Source organism: Sinocyclocheilus rhinocerous, unplaced genomic scaffold (assembly GCF_001515625.1).
Source record: "Sinocyclocheilus rhinocerous isolate Xijiao unplaced genomic scaffold, SAMN03320098_v1.1 scaffold44, whole genome shotgun sequence".
Lineage (NCBI taxonomy): Eukaryota > Metazoa > Chordata > Actinopteri > Cypriniformes > Cyprinidae > Sinocyclocheilus > Sinocyclocheilus rhinocerous.
In genome coordinates this window covers 1,443,204-1,458,504 of record NW_015631022.1, presented here as the reverse complement: position 1 = coordinate 1,458,504, position 15,301 = coordinate 1,443,204, and the positions used below count along the sequence as shown (strand labels likewise).

The 15,301-nt window shown below is 36.5% G+C and overlaps 1 long non-coding RNA gene and 1 pseudogene across 1 annotated transcript; one reads left to right on the top strand and one right to left on the bottom strand.

Moving 5' to 3' along the window:
- Positions 1–10,707, bottom strand: part of LOC107741093 (rod cGMP-specific 3',5'-cyclic phosphodiesterase subunit alpha-like) — a 13,825-nt pseudogene extending 3,118 nt beyond the window's left edge.
- Positions 6,446–7,373, top strand: LOC107741066 (uncharacterized). The gene is made up of 3 exons (XR_001640155.1): positions 6,446–6,492; positions 7,268–7,279; positions 7,332–7,373. It is a non-coding gene; the product is annotated as an uncharacterized LOC107741066 (long non-coding RNA).
- Positions 10,708–15,301: the final 4,594 nt, after the last annotated feature.

Sequence of the window (15,301 nt, the reverse complement as noted above, 5' to 3'; positions counted from 1 at the left end):
TTGGGTGCATTATGCAAATATTTCCACATAGTGGGGTAGATATGTGGGGGCGTGTTAGAATGAGCCGTTTTAGGGGGGCGTGGCAGAGTCTTAACTTTGATAAAGAATATCTCTTTGGTTTTGAGACTTTAGTCTTTGCAACTTCAGGGATCTTATCTATGCACAATCAGCTTGTAACACTGCAAAGAGAAAGGAAAACTTGAAATCGCATCATATGACCCCTTTAAATATGAAGCTAAAACCACCAGCAAGTGGCAGCAAATCCCTGTCTTATTGATTGAATCACTGAATTGCTTATTCAAATTTTTTTATTTGATAAAAATGGCTGAATCAAAGCAAGTGGCGCTTTGGGTTTGTTTGGTACTATTTTCCTTGGCATTCTAACTGCAGTCTATTAGGCTACATCAAACAGACGTGTTTTTGTTTGATTTGTGCAAAAAGCTGCAGACAACACATATTGCACACCTCTTTTAGTTCCAACAAAATGACATTCTTAAGTAACATTCAGAAAATCAAGTTTTGAAATGTATGAATGATTTGAATTGGTAGAAAATAGAACCCTATGTGAATCCATGTTTCCTCCAGCCCTCTCCACTTCACATTCTCTACTTCCAGCAGGCCTGCATTGTGACGCTCACACTAAAACTCAAGTATACAGACATCTGATCAAGACCAGCATTGTGCATTTATGCTGATGATTATGTGTCTGCTTCCTGATGGACTCTCGTCTGGATCCTGTGAACATTTAGAAGTGTAGATCAATGAAGTCCCATATGTCGTTTTGTTTACTAATCGAAATGGAGGACCTCACCTTGTAAACGAAAGAACAGACGAAATCAATAAAACCACACTGCAGTTTGGGAAGTTCGTCCGCTTTGTTCCGGTCCATCATGGGCTGGAAAGGAAGCAGCATGTTCTTAACTGAAACCACAACCTACCGATTCCCAGCAGATTGCTTACAAATTGTAGTCTGCTACCGATTACAAATAACATGCATTATAGATTACATTTGTAATATTTTAAGTAATGTATTCTGGCTACTTTTGGATTACTTTTAACCTAACATTTGTGACCCTGGAGCGCAAAACCAGTCTTAAGTCGCTGGGGTATATTTGTAGCAAATGATGTATAAATCTCAATTTTGAAAAATTGACACTTAAGACTGGTTTTGTGGTCCAGGGTCACATATAGACTTGAATGGGATTATTGTTATGAAAAGCAAAGAGCAAACTAAAATATATTCCATTCTTTGTTATCAACATCATGAAATGCATTAAACATTACATTACTCCAGGGTATAATTGACTGAGAGGTTCTTTTGTCCTCAGACTCAGAAGCATGGGTCACACATTCATTTATATTACATTTACATGGCTGTTCAATACTGTGAATATTTAAAGCTAAATGATATAACACATGAAGGGCCATGCAACTAAAGTAGAAAGTTCGAAGACACTTTCAAAAGTTGACATTATATTCTTGCATTTCCAATCACAGCTAAGGAAAATGGGGAGTTTGGGAGCGGTCTGTTAGACTGGGCCATTGTGACCGCTCTTTCTGATTCACTGCACCGCATAATAGGCAGTGCATCACGACATGACCCATGGGAACTTTTCATTCTTATTCCCTTTCTCTCAGCCCCCTTCATTCCAGGCGCTTTCTCACAATAGGCTGCTGCTCCAGCACTGTCCTCTCCAGGTCACCCTGCTCCCAGAATTCTGCAGCAACGGACAACGCCACCTACAGGACACAGTCAGTGATAAACTTAGATTTATGCCCTTTATAGATGCATTTGGAGAGATGCGAATATGGATTTTACGTGTAACTAGATTTCAAATATATTAACTGTGCATTAGAGACCATTAATGACTTAAACCAAGCAGAAATCGCTACATAACGATTCCCACTGAGACAGACCTGGCACATGTCCCATTTGCAACTATAAAATTTGGCTCTATCATTGTTCTTGGAACTACTTCCACGAATATAATAACCAAAAAACCATCTGCAAGAAGAATGTTGATTTTTTAAAAATGCATGACATCCGGCAGAATATAATCTCACGCATGTGAGATGATCTACATTACCGTCTGCTGTGAAACGCATATAATAATGAGTGTTCAACAATGAATGTAAACAACCCATCCATGGATACATTATCATATGAATGGGGTTTCAGACCCATTATGCTGAGAGCCCAGCGATTTCATTTTCCTATGCAGTCACACCCTTGGCTGCCCTACATGTTTGAACACGTCGCTGTGGTATCAGGCTTTGCATGTGACATTGCATTATGCATTAGGAATATCTAACCTTGCTCTGAATCTCCCATTGGCTTGGCAATAGCTGACAAATCACAGGCAGTCATCATCATAGCCCTGCGGTGTATAAAACCAAAACACCATGCTGTGAATTCATATTTATGAACCTTAAAAGGCACCAAATTCAAGCTGCTGCATATTATATTCTGTGGTATATAAAGCAGCTTATTGAGCAAACAGCTATTATAGGTGATATTAGTTATTTAGCAGGTTACTTTTGCACAGCACGTACATCACAATCTCTTTCCGAGTTGTTTCGTACATCATGTATTTGGTCCAACCGTCCCAGCTCTCGTAGGTCTTGGACTGATCCACGATCTTCTGAAACATGGCCCTTTTCCTGCAGAGGCACATCATGAATAAATTCATGTTAATCACGCTTATGCAGCTCTGACTGCAAGACTAACTCTGAATAAATGATTCACAAAAGCCAAGTACATCCCACACAGCAGAAAAAAAACAAAACAATTCTTACTTGAAATACAAGGCCAAGTCTGTTGCGATGATAGCTATGTCCATCAAATGGATGACGGTTTCGTGCTGTCTTCGGTTCAAATTCTGGTAGATATTTAAGGCCTTGGAAAACAATTTATTTCAGTGAGGAAACTGCTTGCTGTGAGTGAGGAGGCAGTTATTTATGGGCTTATCAACTAGATGCACATTCTCAATGGTCTGCAGAGCTCAAAAATGCAATGATGACAATTGCTCAGAAATGTAATTAATTTTCAGCATTACCTCATCTCTAAGCAGAGTTTTTCCAAACTCTAGATGGTGCCTCTCAAGAATGGAGGAACCATGCAGCTTTGCCAGTGGATTCCCAGACCTGGCAAAGTCATCACAGAAATGGAATCTTAAAACCTAGAAGGTCACAGACTTTCAGTAAAAATAAACGCAAATAGGCATGATGCAATGTGCTATGCAGTTTGCATAAATTTAACGATTTTAATAATTTAAATGTAAACGTTGGCTCCTTAGATCTTTGATTAGGGTGTATTTTGAATGCAAATAAAAATGCATCTTTGACCACTGAATTACATGATTATTGTAAGCATGATAACTTATGCCATTCTCTACCCCCTCTCATTTCATTTCAATGCATGTCACTTTTTTTCTCAGTGGAGCACAAAATAAAAATTTTTTCAAAATGTCTCTACATACTGTAAAAATGTTGCTCAGTAGCTGTCAAGTTGCAATTTTCCTCGGTTAATGCATATCCGGTCAGGTTTTGAACCCATCTGTTTGCACGCTAAACAAAAATGCTGCCACAAAACTTGTCTGACATCTAAATAAAGTACTACTAAGTTACATTGATTTAGAAGAATGTGTTTTTAGTCACATCTTATCCTGCATAGTGACCCACTGGTGCATGATACCCCTGGTAGTGGATGTTGGTGATATAAAAATGAAAATGTCTCCACACTATATTTCTGAATATTGTAATACATACACATTTTTCTTTAGTAAGAGCAGTGGGACATTGACTTTAATGAGTGCATACTTCATCTGGTAGAGGTTGTTAATGCCGCGGTGGTCAATATCATGACAGAGCCCAGCGGTCACCATCGCCATCGTCTCCAGGTCCGTATAATAGCGCTTCAGGTCACCTGTCTGAGACACAAAAGAGCAGGTTTAATAGGCTTCAAGGCGGAGCCACGTTAAGACACACCCCCTACTCTTGTAGAGCAAGAGGCTGACTAGTGAGGGCTCATTAGGCTCAGTGAAGCATGGGAGTAGTGCCGAGAAAGGCTCATTAGCAGCCTGGCTTGCGTTTCTTCCAGCCCTCCAACACACCATCCTTCCTGATGTACAGCCAGCTCGCAGTGATTACACATGATATAACCAGGAGCAGGTTTACACTCGGCTGATTAATTAGACGGGGCCGTCTGCCATTTCAGAGAATGCGTGTTGGAGATGGGCCGTATCATTAAACATAGTCCCTAAAAAAGGCCCACGACTCTAGCACCCACTAAAGAGAGGGGCAAATGTATCAAATGCTCTGTTGCAAGGCTAACATAGCTGGTTTGTTTATTTATTTTTTTTGTTTGCAGGGTGAGAACAGTAAATGTATTCATAGCTAGGGCTTCACTAGCTTTTGCTGAGCAAGATGAGGTGTTGTCTCTGAAGCGAGAGCAGATTTGGAGAGGGGTTGAGATGAGATTTTTAGGCCCCCTTAACAGCGTGTAGAAATGAAATGTTTGAAATGTCATTCCGAGAGGTTTTTCTCTTACCATGAGCAGTGTAAACATGGTCTGGCCCACATTGAAGCCATGCCTCCAGTTGTGGTAGGTGATCCTCCTGTAACCTTTACTGACTGAGTACACAAAGCGCACCAGGGTCTAGAGAGAAATCAATTTCAGCTAAGTCTTACAAGGCATAGCAAATATTGTATTTACTTTGTCTGTACAGTGTGCAATAAAATATCTTAAAGAGAGTGCACTGAAACACAGTGTATTTTTAGACGAATTGTAGCAGCAGTATTTAGTGATGCTTGGTAGGACGAATGTACATAAATCATTGATGATAACTTGAAAAATGAAACTTGGGTGCATATCCTGTTTGTTTTGTAGACATGAATTATATCTCGTTTTGAAAATGATAAAATGAATAAAAATTCATTGAAAGAGGGACCCAAGCCATCTAGAGACCAGGGCCAGATTCACCTAAATCTTCCTAAGGAAGAAATGTCATTATTTATATTATCGCTCACTAGTGTTACTTCAGAGTATGAAACTCTTTCCACATTTATATAGTATAGTCACGTGAGGAGATATATAGTATAGCGAATCTCAACTGTCTGTTTTTTTATTTCATTGCAAAATGTAACTATATTGTTGTCCAACTGTTTATATAATATTGGATATCCAAGTGTGTCCAACTATATACGCATACATAGGGCGATATATACTATATAGCATTTCTCAACTGCTTGATTCCTTGTATTGTCTCAAACTGTATTATCGGCCATCTGAATCTGCTTTGAAACAAAACGTATTGTGAAAACGGCTATAAATTTGACTTGGCTTGTCATTTTGCCTTTGGGTATTTAAGACAAGTTAAAGGTTTCAATTATTACAATGTATTGGAAGTATTACTGTACAATGAGTTTTAAGATTTTTTTCAGGTATTTAAATTCTTCTTAGATTTTGACTTCAGAAAAAAAAGAAAAGAAAAGAACATTCTTAAGAAATGTTGCTTGGAAATATTCTTAACTTTAAGTTAGAAAATAGAAAGAATTTTATTTGTATTTTGCATTTTTTGTGAATCTGGCCCCAGGAACATTAATGTGGCTTGTTTTGTCATATAAAGTAAGCAAACATCATCCCAGAACAACCATAACCTCTTACATTTTCTTTAGTTAGATACAGTATATAGTCAAAATATACCAACAGGATTTGAGTTGTCATTATCACTCACCTCACGTGGAATATGGAATTTGTCTACCACACCCAGTTCATAGTACATCTTGATGCCACACTTCACCAGGTCCAACTCACTGAACTCAAAGTCACAAGAAGTGAAACTCAACGATCTCTGATTCCTCCGAGTCTGGTAGTGTTTCGTACTGCAGAGAGAGACATCACAGCTGAACACACACACAGCTATAAAACAACTAGACTTTAAACTTGGAGAAACCCACCATGATATTCTGAATCTCATCTTTCCTGCACTTGACGTGGTACATGACCATGTCCTGAAAGATGTCCTTGCGATTTTCCAGCTTGTTCATCTTGTCATACGTGTCTGTATTCAGCACTGACCAGCCCAGGAACTGAGTGAGCAACTGAAACAGATTCAGGTTTAGATTTACATTCATGTACACAAATAGGTTGAGATTCAGATTCATGTTTAGGTTCAGATTCACATTTACATTCAGTTTCAGAATTACTGCAGGTTGAGATTCAAGTTCAGATTCACATTTACATTCAAGTTTACAATTACGTTCAGATTCGTGTTCAGGTTCACATTTAATGTGGATTGAGATTCCGGTTTAGATTCACCTTACATTCAGGTTCACAATTAGGTTGAGATTCAGATTCATGTTTAGGTTTAGATTCACATTTACATTCAGGTTCAGAATTGCTGTAGGTTTAGATTCAGGTTCTTCACATTTACTGTAGGTTGAGATACATTTTTATGTTCACATTTTCATTCAGGTTCACATTTACTGTAGGTTGAGATACATTTTTATGTTCACATTTTCATTCAGGTTCACATTTACTGTAGATTGGGATTCAAGTTCAGATTCAGATTCACATTTACATTCAGGTTCACATTTACTGTAGGTTGAGATACATTTTTATGTTCACATTTTCATTCAGGTTCACATTTAATGTAGATTGAGATTCCGGTTTAGATTCACCTTTACATACAGATTCACAATTAGGCTGAGATTCAGATTCATGTTCAGGTTCACATTTAATGTAGATTTAGATTCCGGTTCAGATTTAGATTTAGATTCACATTTACATTCAGGTCCATTACTGTAAGTTGAGATTCAGGTTTAGATTCACACTGCTCATACAGGTTCACATTTACTGTAGGTTGAGACTCAGGTTTAGACTCACACTTTCATTCAGGTTCACATTTACTGTAGGTTGAGATTTAGGTTCCGGTTCAGATTTAGATTCACATTTACATTCAGGTTCATTACTGTAAGTTGAGATTCAGGTTTAGATTCACACTTCTCATACAGGTTCACATTTACTGTAGGTTGAGATTCAGGTTGAGACTCAGGTTTAGACTCACACTTTCATTCAGGTTCACATTTACTGTAGGTTGAGATTTAGGTTTAGATTCACATTTACATTCAGGTTCACATTTACTGTAGGTTGAGATACATTTTTAGGTTCACATTTTCATTCAGGTTCACATTTACTGTAGGTTGAGATTTAGGTTCAGATTCAGGTTTAGATTCACATTTACATTCAGGTTCACATTTACTGTAGATTGGGATTCAGGTTCAGATTCAGATTCGCATTTACATTCAGTTTTACATGTACTGAGATTCAGGTTGAGATTCAGGTTTAGATTCACATTTACATTCAAGTTTACAATTAGATTCAACTTTACGTTCAGATTCACAATTAGGTTGAGATTCAGATTCATGTTCAGGTTCACATTTAATTTTTTAGGTTCACATTTTCATTCAGGTTCACATTTACTGTAGGTTGAGATTTAGGTTCGGATTCAGGTTTAGATTCACATTTACATTCAAGGTTCACAAATACTGGAGGTTAAGATTCAAGTTTAGATTCATATTTTCAGTCAGGTTCACATTTACTGTGGGTTGAGAGTCAGCTTCAGATTCAGATTAAGATTCATATTTACATTTAAGTTCACATTTAGGATGGGATTCATCCTCAGATTCACATTCAGTTTCAGATTCACACCAAAATAAATGAAACAACAAGAGAACAAGAAGATTAAAACATTCTGTTAGTCAAATCGGGTGGAAATTAATGGAAAAACTAAAAAAGCCTCACATCTCCACAGGGAACCTGATTGAACTCAACTGAAAGTCTCTGTGGACTGTAGCACTAAGATAAAACAGACACATTTGTACAAAGTACTTTTTAGAGACTTTAGAAATTTGGCTTAGCAGTTTAGTTGAATCCAACCAACCCAGCATAATAAATTGAAAACAGGGTAAACTTTCACTACACTATGAAATGTTCTCAATGAAATGTTCAAAAATAAATAATGCAGAGTCTGCTGATCTATCCATTACTATATATTTAGCTATGACACACTACTGTTCTATACTGTGGCCTCAAATACCTCCATTAGTGTTTCGTCCATGTCATCAAAAGGCTTTCCATCTTTCCTGTTATAGAATGTGGCCACGCCAACAATTTCCTCTTTCTTGTTTATGATGGGCAAAGAGAGTACATTCTTTATTGTCCATCCAGATTCATCCAGAGACTCTTTCTGGCAGGACAAAAACAAACTTTAACCAAAATACATTTCGGGAAAATTTCAATAAAATTTTGTAGATATACAAAATGCTGAGGTGTACAGCTTTTATTTTTGAAACACTTCTAATTAAATTGCATTCACTATTATTATTATACAGGGCTTTCATAGGTGCGTAAGTTAAGGTGAGCTCACTTGAAAGTCAAAGAACTCGTCTTCAGCTGCGTTCATGATATTACAGATCTGTAAGACAGAGTGAAGAGAAAGCAGCAGTCACGCTCACTGAGAAGGGGCATTGCTTTCTGATTAATTACTGTTCACAAAATTACAATTATCCATCATTTCAGTGTGGGAACACATTCTATTCCCCCTCGCTGTGCACATGACAGGAACATTATAAACCATAATAGCTTCCAACTTGTCTGACTACTGTGGCATCAAGAGAGGAGAATGGAGGTCTAGACTCTCACCAGGCCGTTCTCTGCAACGTAGGTGGGAAGTCCACTTACTAATGCCCAGTGGTCAGCTGGAGGGTTACTGTAACGACAATGCATGTGTGTCTGAACAGAACAATCCAGCACTTTTCTTTAAATGGATCCCATTTTTATTTTCTAGGTAGTCTAGAAAAATCTAATATATGCATTAAAAGTTGTAAAAATTATTTTTAGTAACATTTTAATAACACTGTCTCTTATTTGAAATACAGTAAAAAAACAGTAATACTGTCAAATAATATTACAATTTGTAATAACTTTTCTTTTGTAACATTTTTTAAATGTCATTTATTCCTGTGATGCAAAGCTGAATTTTCAGCATCATTACGCCAGTCTTCAGTGTCACATGATCTCATTTGAATATGCTGATTTGATGCTTAAGAAACATTTATTATTATTATTATTATAGTTGAACAGATATGCTTTTTTTTACCCACATGATTCTTTGATGAACAGAAAGTTCAAATATTTACTGTCACTATTGATCAATTTAATGCATCCTTGCTAAATAAAAAAAAACATTTTGAATGGTAGTGTATATATGCTAAGAATATGAAGATTTGTACTTTCAAATAACACTAAAATAATTATGTCTTAGACCTGGCTCAATAGGAGGGCCTACTGTAGATGGGCCCAGTCATGAGTTTGACCCACCCTTGCAAACATCCATAACGGTCTGACCCACCTTACATCTTGGAACTGGAGAGCCAGACATGCTATTTCTTGATACAGTTATGTTTATAATTACAATGCATGTAATGTAGAATGATGCATGATAATGCATGTGGCAATACTGGGCTTAATTAAATGCCAAGTGGAAGCTCAAATTTAACAGGCAATATAAAATGCATTAACTTACGGAATGACTTTGATGTCCTCCTTTCCATGCAATATGTAATCAATCACTTTGTAGAAAATCACTTCCTGGAGCAGAATTAATACCGTAAGTCAAACATGTGACAGCATGTAAGAATTCATTTCTCTAACATGACTAACTAAACACATATTCCCCATTTATTCGGTGTATCACTCACTCTGCCATCAGGGGTCTTTGGTCCACTATAAGGAGGCACCTTTCCCATCAGTATGGGCCAAAGATCAAAAAACTCCTACAGACAAATAAACAAAAATCTAATTATTTCAATACTCTTCAACAGACAAATTACAAGTTACAAATCCAGCTGCATATTTGATGCAATAAATAACTAATGAATCACTTAAGTTTTAGTCATGTCGAGGAGGCCCACAGAGTAGCGGTCGCAGTTGAGGAAGGCTCGGACTGTATAGAGGGCCTTGTGGAACTGTCGTTCAATGTCAGTCAGCTCCTCAAACACTTTGCTGGCAGACCAGAGCAACACCTGCAACGCAGATGTGAGGAAAAATGACAAGATCACGGAGTGGCAGTGTTTACGGGTCAATGTCTTAAATCCCAATCTCCCAGAAATCCCACCTGTCCTCTTCTGGTTTCACAGTTGTGCAGGTAGCTCAGGTGAAAAACTCGAAGCACAAGATTGGCAAAGTTGAGATATTTCTTCAGCGTCTACAAGACACAGAGCTCGATTTACTTCAACAGAGCGTTTAATCTGTTCTGTAGAAGTCTGTTTAATCAAAATGCTTTTACTGTATTAATATTCAATGAAAACATTTGAGATTAAAAGTATGTGTGGGAAGCACAATGCATATAATTAATCTTTCTGGCATTGTTTACGTTTCAAATTGGCATCCTCACCGAGACTCCGACTTATTGTTGAGCATAAACACAAAGCGCTGTACTCGCTATCACAGAGAGTGATATGAGTGAATGCTACCTCTTCATCCTGAGCAGTGAAATGAGGAGCGCCAATCTTGTTGACCGCCATCATGACGGCCACCATGTCCTTGCCGTTCATGATGGGAGTCGCGAGCACGTTCTTGGTCTCGTACTCTGTGAGGGTGTCTACGAAGTCACTGAAGTGGCTGTCCTGGAGAGTGAAGCACATTTAAACTTACTGTAACATTAATATGTTATGGTTATTGTAATTTAGCTTTAAATAAAGGTAGCTTATTTTGTGCTCTGTTGGAAATCCTTCACCTAATTTGGTGTTCCTGGTCAAAAATGACTGGCCTTTTAAATTCAATGCAGCACAGGTTTTTCTTTTTGGATTTGATTTGACCTCATTGGTCTGAGCTTATGCACCATCAGTTTTTGAGTGACAAAAGCATTATTTGTGAATCATTTTGGCAATGTTCACTCAAAAACTGAGGTGCATAAGCTCAGATGATTGAGGCCTACGATCAAAAAGGTTTCAAAAAGGAATACAAAATCTGTGTTAGTTGAAAGAAAACAGTTTAATAAAAAGATTGAATCCAATGTTTGGTAATAAAATAGCATGTGGTGTTCCCATTTTTACCTCGGAACACCACAAGTGTATCGAGCTAGGAAAAAATAGTCAATGACCAGTACATTTGTTACAATATTTATTTTATGGTCTCTTTGTTACAAAGTAATATAGTAATAACAGTAAATTATGCATAATTGCATGCAACTAACCTTAAACCAAACCCTAATCTAAACATACTCCGTACATACCTAGTACACATTATATTAATCAGTAATTGTATAATTACACCTTTTAAAAAAGCTGCAACCTAATATTTAATAACCTTTGTTAATATCAGTTAGCAAAAATACAGCTGTTCATTGTTATAAAACTTTGAAATGTTGACATAATTTTACTGATATTACAACTAATATGTATACTAATATTTATAAATGCATTGGGAGTATTTTTTTAACTAATGTAGTTAGCTAACATTAACAAAAAGAAGTCTATTGTAAAGCATTACCAAATATTTTTAATTCAGTTTAATTAAATATTTTGTAACACTTTATTTCACAATTTCTATTTACAGTATAGTTCAATACACATTGTTAGTTAACATTATTTAATAGCATAATTACACTGTGACTAGGATAAAATCAAGTGCAGTCAAATATAGTTTGTGGTTTTCATGGGTCAACATCAAAACATACATTCTGGATAATATTTAAATAATGGATATCATTGAATTTCTCTCAGGTGCCTCTGAAATATTAAAGGGGTCATATGATGCTTTTTTAAAGATCATTCTTCCACATTAACACTAGAAAGGGAGTGTAAAATGTAGATTCAAGGTAAACACTGATATTCTGCTGATTTGAGGAACACGGCGTACACGGCGTTAGGCATTGACCTTTAGATTTAATCCAGGATTGCTCTAATTCAACTCAGATTAAAGACTTTTATCCCCTCCATAACACACTGTGTGAGAGTGTTGACCTGCGCTAATCCAGCACTGGCCTTGCATATTAACAGAGCTCCAGTGCACATAAAAAGAGAAGAAATCTCACTCTCAAAATGTTCAAAATCCCTCACTTGTTCGGTTTAGGAAGCAGGCAACACTTTTCGCATATGCAAACCGTATATCTGTGGATATTTGTGGTTAGTCAGCAGTCTGTCAGACATCTGAAACTGAGATAGCAAGTTGTCGCCACCTCCAGGGTTTCAAATACACCCGCTTGGTATTTTGGTCACACAACGCAAAGATTGAGATCCGCCATTTTTTTCTAAGTGATTATGAGCACTACAGAGGAAAGTATATTGCTGTATGAGCAGTGAAGCACACTGTGTGCCAAAGACAGTCTGTTCCTTTGAAAAATGTTTAGTAATTTCTTATCAAAGAGAGAGGGAGATTTCACTGCACATTGAGTCATATCTGGCTGTGCAACATCTCCAGCACATTTCTCAAGTTTATCAGCAGTAGCCACTAATAATTAGCATAGAATCCAGTTTTGGCGATGGTTCACCCTCAGAAAAAAAAAAATGCACGAAGCTTTCACTGCCCTTACGAAAATTAACCATGACTTTACTACAAAAAAAAAAAAAAACCTTGGTTACTAGTTAAACCATGGTAACCACAAATTAACCATGGTTTTGCTATACTAACCAGTTTAACCATGGTATTTGTAGTAAAGCAGTGGTTACACAAACGGTAATCAATACACCAAAAAACAAACATGGTTAATACACTTTTACTACAATAAAATCATGGTTAATGTTCATAAGGGTGGGGTGACGATACCCTTTCAAAAGATACTAATATGTACCATTTATGTATTAATACATACACTGGGGGTACTAATATGCACCTTTTAGGGGTAAATAAGGTACTTTTTGAAAAGTTATCACCCAAATGCGAAGGTGTAAAGAGTACCTAAAAACCATACTTGAGTAAAAGTACAGATACCTTTCAGTGAAAATTACTCCACTACACGTTACAAGTCACCATTTCCAAAACAACTTGAGTAAAAGTCTTAAGAGTATCTGATTTTAACAGTACTTTAGTATTTTACTTATACTAAATATAGGCTCAAAAAAATGCACTAGTCAGACATGCCATTGATAAACTGTAATGCTGTGGAGAAGCTGGGGAAAAAGGCAGAAGCAAGCATCTATGTGTGTTCCTGAAACCACGCCTTCTTTCTTTGCACATTTGGGTGCATTATGCAAATATTTCCACATAGTGGGGTAGATATGTGGGGGCGTGTTAGAACGAGCCGTTTTAGGGGGGCGTGGCAGAGTCTTAACTTTGATAAAGAATATCTCTTTGGTTTTGAGACTTTAGTCTTTGCAACTTCAGGGATCTTATCTATGCACAATCAGCTTGTAACACTCCAAAGAGAAAGAAAAACTTGAAATCGCATCATATGACCCCTTTAAATTCTCCATATTCTCTTCCACATTAACACTAGAAAGGGAGTGTAAAATGTAGATTCAAGGTAAGCACTGATATTCTGCTGATTTGAGGAACACGGCGTACACGGCGTTAGGCATTGACCTTTAGATTTAATCCAGGATCATTAATGAGGAAAAAAAATTAACTTAAATGATTTTAGCAAATGGCTGCAATATAACAAAGAGTGAAAAATTTAAGGGGGTCTGAATACTTTCCGTACCCACTGTATGCATTTTGAAACATTTCGAAAACGTGCATGTGCATGATTAAGTGTTAAAATTATGACAACACAATTGTTTCACTCTACCATTTAATAATGGCAGTCTATATTTACATAAATACATTTACATTGCGATTAACACATTATTTTAAAAAATCTGTGCACACTGGAAATAGCTTTTATAACATCTCAAGATCTATTTAATAAAGATGCTTAATCTATTTGTTTGAAAAACTGTACAAATGAAATGTCTGTTTTATGTAACTTACATGTATTGTAAAAAAGGTAACTGTTGACAGCTCTCAGTTTGAAAGACCGCAAGCTTATTCTGTTTAGTGTTTTCATTCTGACATCAAAAAAGCAGATGAACTTAATAAATGTTGGCCCTGAAAGAGAGTGAAAAAATGCTGAGCATAAATATCTAGTATTTTAAAAAGACAAGTCAGTTCTGTAAATTTCCACTTGCATATTTTTATTCTATTCCATGCATGTCTTTTCATAACGTGTATGTCTCTTTATAACTATAGCATAAATATGTTGAAAAACATACAAAATACAGAAGCAGTTACCTTGAAAAAACCGAGATGGTCATGAGCCCCAGAACCAGCTCAAAGCTGTAGAAGCAGAGCAGCACAGCATTGAGCACAAACTCCAGCCGTAACACAAAGGTCTGCAGCAGCAGGTAGTAGACGCTCAGCACTGCACAGGGCACCAGAACAGCAACACTCACAAACAGAGCCAGAGAGCGCTGACGAAGACAGGAAGTGACATAAAAGTCCAGGGCAAGGCACAGAGAGCATGAAACACAAACAAGAAAGAGTTGATTTGTGAGGAGAGCAATCACGTTTATTTTCTAAAACCAAAATAAAACTGAACACCTCAAAATTACATAACAAAAACAAACAAAAAAACAATATCCTTCAAAAAGGTCTCTTTCTCAGCACTGCACAGGGCACCAGAACAGCAACACTCACAAACAGAGCCAGAGAGCGCTGACACAGGTTCCCCTTCCAGCCTGAAAGTCAGAATTCACAGGCCATTACACAACAAACAGTGTAATCAATCTTTTTTTTATCAACCTGTTACGATGACATTCATCCACTCATTGCCATAGCAGGGTTGAGAGGTTCAGAACTGAACAGAGAAAGTCTTTTAAATTCCAATTCAGTTCTCGGAATTGTAACAGGATTTAAACTGATGCTACAGCAAAAACATTTTAATCTGGAATTCAAGTTTGAATTCACGGCATTTAGATTCAAATTAAATGAGTAAAACAAGTAGTTTTTATTAAGTTACATTTTCATATGAATTACTCATCAACATATATATATATATATATTACTGCTGTCAAACGATTAATCACATCCAAAATAAGTTTTTGTTTACATATGTGTGTGCATATTTGTTATGTATATATAAATACACACACATGCATGTATATATTTAAGAAAAATATGTTACGTTTGTATAAAAAATATATTTATATATAAATTATATGAATATAAATATATACATGTAAATATATGTAATTTTTTCAAAATATATAGGTGTATGCATGTGTATTTATATATACATAATAAATATACACAGTACACACA